The sequence below is a fragment of the Rhyacophila brunnea genome, unplaced genomic scaffold, assembly GCF_057557595.1.
Source record: "Rhyacophila brunnea isolate RB1 unplaced genomic scaffold, BYU_Rbru_1.0 scaffold_9, whole genome shotgun sequence".
NCBI classification, from domain to species: Eukaryota; Metazoa; Arthropoda; class Insecta; order Trichoptera; family Rhyacophilidae; genus Rhyacophila; species Rhyacophila brunnea.
This window is the reverse complement of record NW_028233361.1, coordinates 31,321,821-31,328,686: the sequence shown is the minus strand read 5'-3', so window position 1 is coordinate 31,328,686 and position 6,866 is coordinate 31,321,821. Positions and strand designations below refer to the sequence as shown.

At 33.8% G+C, this 6,866-nt stretch overlaps 1 long non-coding RNA gene across 1 annotated transcript; it reads left to right on the top strand.

The window, feature by feature from the left end:
- Positions 1–4,945: 4,945 nt before the first annotated feature.
- On the top strand, positions 4,946–6,152 carry LOC147063516 (uncharacterized). Its single transcript, XR_015072104.1, has 2 exons — positions 4,946–5,057; positions 5,425–6,152. It is a non-coding gene; the product is annotated as an uncharacterized LOC147063516 (long non-coding RNA).
- The last annotated feature ends 714 nt before the right edge of the window (positions 6,153–6,866 follow it).

Genomic DNA, 6,866 nt, shown 5'->3' with positions numbered 1-6,866 from the left:
AGCCGGTTTTTATTGTTGCAATAAGTGCGATATTTTAACAGCAGCAAGATAGGTGCTGTTAAAATATAGCACTTATTGCAACAATAAAAACCGGCTACGTGTAATTGTTACAATAAGTGCTAATATTTTGATACAAACCTACCCTAAGTTTGATAATATTTTTCACTTTATCACTTTAGCGGTCGATAAGCATAGAATAGACCCACTGGGGTGCTCCACGCGAAAAAAAAGTCCGAAGACTGTAAATCGTCTGACTTGCGTGCCAATGGAGCGCCGGCATCAGATGACTTCGGCACAACTTTTGGGGGGCAAAAAACCGCAAAATTTTGGGTCCTTTTTTGGTTTTTCTCTTATATCTCAAAAACAGTCGGTCGTAGCAAAAATATTGTTATAAACAATTTTAAAGCTTATTAAATTTTATAAAATGTTTATGGAATATATTTTTTTCTATCTTTGACCTTTTACGAGATATTTGCTGTTGAAAACAGTATATATGTATTCGAAAACACGCGTTTTAGTAAAAATCAAACTTTAATGAGAAGAAATACCATTTTAAACTTAAGAACTTACAAGTAAACAGTTTAGGGTAACAAACTAGACTTTATGGTCAATCGCCCCGATGTTCCAGATGGTGCATGGGAGTGGTAGAAACGGCCACATTCCTATACCCCCACCAGTACCGCAGGTGCCACAACACGAATCGTGGTACTGGTTATAGTTTAGTCTCCATCGCTTTGTCTTTGAAATAAAAAAAATATATATTATTTTTCCCATTGTATTTAGATAGGTATTGATCAATTAAAATATTTTTATAGCTTTAATTTGATAATGAATTTCTATGCCTCTCTCCCTTAATGAAAATAAATACTAATCTAAATTTAAGATCTTACAAATAAAGTATGTTGATAGTTTTAGTAATGATAGCAAAACAAATATTAATACCTACAGAATAAAAATATTCACCAAACATCTTAATTCTTTAACCGTTTCTGCCGCCATGGTGGAGGTGGGGTAGGCAAAGGTTGTACGTCTTCAAAGTTTTACAATGCAGCTCCCACGTATGTATTTCATCAGGGCTGGCGTCTGGATTGTTGAATACTGTGACTAGTTCCTTCAACTGATTATTCGTTTCCAAAATACCACACAATTTAATCTTTATATGGCCAAATAGGGAGGATGTTGTATCACACCCACTGAACGCGTGTGTGAAAAGAATGAGACGTGCGTCATATTTAAACGATTTTGTCGAGAACAACACATCTGGTTTACTTCCCTTTCCAGGTTTTCGAAAGAATTAGTTGTCCAAGAATTGTCCTCTTGCCGACATCAGTACAAGAAGGTCAATATCTTTACCTATTATTACTACGCTTTTGAATTCATTTGCTTTTAAAATGTTAATAGTTACAATTAAAACATCGGCATCCTCTTCTGCCTGGTTCACTTTTATGCCAACCTGTAAGAAAAGCGATTTCTTTATTATTTTCGTTGCTCAAAAAAAGTTTCTGGTCCACCTGATTGACAGTGTTTCCTTGAAAAATAATTTCAGGTGTGGTTTTAAATTTATACGGCGTAATCCTTCTACAAACTTTGTCCCACTTGATGCAGAATTGGATGGTTTTCCGTCAAATACAACATACAAACAAATTTGTGACTTATAGTGTTTTGTCAAATAATCCGAATACATCTTTGCAGTGTCACCAAAGGATGAATTTGGGGACCAAACTACTTTATGTAGGAGATGTCCTCCATCAACCACAATAAACTGATTGTTAATGTTGGTGCCGTGAGTCTCAATGCTGGTGAAAGCCTTGTAGAGTAAAGATTTTGTCTCTTTTCTCATACCCTTAAAACAGTGACATAGAGTAGGGTGCTAATTCACATGTAAAGAAATGTCGCAAATCTTCCTCCGTTTCTTTACATATACATATTCTTTCAAATAGGGTAAACAAATCAGCTACAACAACTTTAGCGCTTCCTGCTTTCATTCTACCGCCAACGGATGCAATGGTAACAATTTTGTCTTTTCTTTTGATTTTAACATGGAGATCAACGAGATTATCTCGTCGGTTTTGGGAAATGGGTAGTGTAATGATAGCCATTCAAGAAGCTTGCTTAAGTCAGCATTGTATCGGTCAATTCGGGAACTTCTCATGTCAACATGCTGTTCCGATGATTCGGACTGAACATTATAGAATTACTCAATAGTATTGCATATGTTCTGCATACTGACCATTCCCAAAGTCCGTCTGGTTAGAACACTATCAGTTATATCTCTGCCCTGTGTTAGACCTCCATAACTCTTCATTGTTTTCATTTAATGTTTGTTGGATGATCATATCCGACCAAATTTCACTCCAGTGTTTGTCAGTTTTCAGTTGTTGCATATCCAGAAGATACAAATGGGCACTTTTAGCATAAAAAATATGGCCGCCTGCATGAAAGAATAGAATCATTTTTTCAATACTTTTCAAATGAAGGTTCCAGTCACCAGTTCGTTTGGCCTGAATAAAGTATTTGATGAGCGTTGTCATTCGAAAATACTGTAACCATAACTTTGCAGTAGGACCATTATTTTCTAGCAAACATATGGCTTTTTCAAATTTATGACCATTTTGAGGACAGTATCATTAGACTATGATAGAGAAATTACTGTGCACCTACTTCTTCTCCGGTCAGTTCAATTATTGTATCCGAACACAATACATATGTAAAGAATAAACATAACTGCGCGCCCGATGGAGACTAAACTAAAGCAAAAGTGGTATTGATTTGTGTCATGGCACCAGCGGTACTGGTAGGGTATTGCAATGTGGCCCTTTCTATCACTCCCACGCACCATCTGGAACATTGGGCCCATTGAACATAAAGTCTAGTTTGTAACCCCAAACTGTTCATTTGTAAGATCTTAAGTTTAAAATGGTATTTCTTCTCATTAAAGTTTGATTTTTACTAAAACGCGTGTTTTCGAATACATATATACTGTTTTCAACAGCAAATATCTCATAAACGGTCAAAGATAGAAAAAATATATTCGATAAAAATTTTAGAAAATTTAATAAGCTTTAAAATTGTATATAACAATATTTTTGCTACGACCGACCGTTTTTGAGATATAAGCGAAAAACCAAAAAAAAACCCAAAATTTTGCGGTTTTTTGCCCGCCAAAAGTTGTGCCGAAGTCATCTGAATTGGCAAACTCGTTTTTTTCTTACCTACTCATTATCATATATACAAGTACCTAGGGAAAAAAATCTTCTACCCCGCCTTTTGCAACCAAAAAGTACAGATTGACTGGACTATGTGGTGCAATACGGCATATTAAAAATCATGTTCACTCAGTGTTGCCAACCGTACTACAATAAAATTATAGTATTTGTACTATAATTTTGGTCCGCGTACTATGTACGATATTTAACAGGTATAGTACGCTCAAAATACTATAATTTTTAATATCGAAAAAAATATGTAAAAAACACTAAAATTTCGATATTTTTCTTTGATAAATTGGTGTAAAGTACCATAATTTCGCACTATAAGAAGATTTGGAGATCTTGGAAAATAAAATGCTCGCAAAACGTAAAAAAATCCCTTGACTTTGGTTAAAAATGAAATCTCTTGAATTCTTCCGCAAGCATTTTTGGTCTGAAGAGGTACTAAATAAAAAGGGGTCTCGGAGTTTCTCAAATTCTCCGTTATTTTTTTCTGAGAAACAAAAAACCTAGTATACATTTTCAACAGATGACAAAGCGTACTATATTTTTTCCACAAATTACTATAATTTTGGTGGCTCTGTACTATAATTCTACTTGGAAAAGATGGCAACACTGTGTTCACGACAAGCATTGGAAGCAGTGATGCCAACCGTACTATAATTATAGTACAATACTATAATTTTAAGGGTGGGAATTAGTCGCACAATGCAATAATCAAAATTCACAAAGAAAAAATAACTTTAACATTTGGAAAGTAGTTTTCACATATGCAGTTGCTATCGTTCATTTATTATTTGATGTAAATCTACAACCAAATAACACCACCTCGGTATATCTTTTTCGGTTCATCGATATAAATTTTGGTAAATGTGGCGCAGATGCCGTCATGAGATTGTATAAGTATCTTTTTTCAACTAAACCCAACCTAACCTAACATAAAATAACCTAATCTAACCTAACCTAACCTAATATAACTTAACCTAATTTAACCTAACCTAACCTAACCTAACCTAACCTAACCTAACCCAACCTAAACCTATCCCAACCCTATATTACCTAATATAATCTTAGTTTGTGATAATGATGCATCAAAATCTATGAGCATTTTAAATTAATAATTATTATTGGATCGAAAAACCTATGCGCCGACAGAAAAAGGTATTTATTATAATTGTCTACATGGAATAAACTGTTTTCGTAAAAAAAATCATAAAAGCTCATGGCATCTGCGGCACAATTACCTAAGTTTTAATTAACGTCACTTTTTAAATAGGTAGGTACTTATAGTATTATTTGAATCTGAAAGTAGGTACCTAATAAATACTTATATTTTGCCAAAATATTGTTTAAAATCATTAAACCTAATTTTATTGGTGTTTGTATTCTTTTACGATTAATTGGTTACATTAGTATATTGATACGTGAAGACTACTTTTTCGTTAGTGCAAATCGATCATTTGAGAGTTGTAGTTGATTTGTGAATTTCATCCATTTCCGATGTGACGAACATCTTTTTAAATGTTGTCAGCGCTTTGTGAAAACAGTCTATTCAATTGTGCGAATATAATATATTCCCCTAATTTTAATTCCGCGAAAAATGTAAAATACTATAATTTTACGCCAAATATACCAAAATACTATAATTTTAAAGGATTCAAGACGAAAAATGTTCCTGTACTATATATTTTTTAGAAATACTATACTTTTTACGCCTTTACGACTAATTATTGTTCACTGTTCAATTTAGTCTATGGTTCAATTGTTGACAAGTTCAAACTGACTGTCATTATTACTCATTATGTTGTGAAATCTTTAACAAAAAATAGCTGCTGCCATCTTAAAAGGGTATGTTTGATTTACTATTCTTTGAATGTTTAGGGCTTTTTTCATACATAATATGGTATTTTGTAAATATTTGGGGGCTGATTACCTGTTGAATGAAATTTCCAAAGTGTCCAGTACTGGACTGGTGGCTGAGCACTGGTGTATATAATTTTTAAGCAAATATACAATCTATGCATTCCAACTGGAAGAATCATAATGCTGTATCACAAAAATATATTTATTTAGCGACGATATTCACACCAATCCAGTAGTCAGCCCTCATTTATGTAAGACGGCTGACTAGGTACCGGCCTTAGTGATGGAATAATATTTAAGTATTTACATTTTTAACCCTTCATTGTTATTCTTTTTTTGTTTCATTTTACAGAATAATAAACAATGTCACAGAGACCAATCCACCGATATTCGGAAAAATCCCTAAGTGACGCTTTAACCGCTGTAAGGAATGGACAAACAACTAGAGCTGCTAGCAGAGAATTCGGAGTCCCCAGAGGCACGATTCAAGATCAAATTCATGGTTTTGTAGCAAAAAAACCTCGTAAGATGAGGCCAGACTCAATTCTTTGCCAGGTCGGATAGCCGGTGTTATTAACACTTAAATCTGCCCATGAATGCTCACAAAATTTATCAATAACTAATGTACCTAACAACAATACAACAGACACCGGCACTGACTCCTTCACTTTATTAGATGAAATAGTAGAAATTCCTGAAAGAGATAGCATCACAAACCCCAACTTCGAAAGCAGGGATAATAATATTGTCTCAGGAGTTTATGAAATACAATCAGATGGATTGCTTATTGTATATCCAGTGGACAATGAACCTGCTGAGAATTTGATGGATAATGTTTTACTATCTCCTTCTGTTCCCAAGAATGTGCCCATGAACCTCTTTTGACCATTGCGATAAACAGTGTACCCAGTATTCTAAACATTAACGAAACCACCCTTGACTTAATATGTTGCCGTTTAAAGTTCCAATGTAAATTGTGTTCAAACTATACCAATTATTTTATTATAATTTTTCATGTGTTATTTTAATGTTTTTTTGTATTGTGTTTACTAAAAAATATACTTTATTTTGTCCTATGCATCATCATGTTTATTATTCATTTTTAATTGTTCTTCCTACTCTCCATAAAGTCATTCAGGATATCTGTCAAGTTTTATATTTAAGGCTGACTACTTTTGGCGGCCGAGTACTGGTTTAAATGGCATTTTTTTAATTTCAATTATTTTATATTTGGTACGACATTTACTGATTGTTTTCATTGAGTTACATTGTTTAATATCTGTTTAATGGTAAAATAGTGGAGAAAAAATCTATCAATCATTCATTAATTTAAAATCCCATTCGAAAGTAAGCCTGTCCCTTAACTCAGTGCTCCGCAACCGGTGTGCCGCGAGACGATGCTAGGTGTGCCGCAGTGCATTGCTTCCTAAAAAAACAGAAATAATTGTAGCCAAATAAAGCTTGATAGCCTAATTTCCGTACATGGCTAGTAATATATTTGAGCACCTGCCTGACTTAATAAAACAATACAAGGTCAGAATGAGAATATATTGACATGCTCTGATAAATAAGGAGTTAAGACAAGGATCTCTATAACTGTGCCAAGGGATCTACCAGACCACCATTGAAAACAAACAATTAATTTTGGATCCGTCTCAAAAACATTTAACTTTGCTGCAAAATAAAATTCATTACTTTCATACAATCAATACGGCTGGATTCAAAACTCTTTTGCTACCAATGCCGAAAATTCTATAGAAGCGCTTTCCCTATAAATTCGAGAGGAAGTTGTTG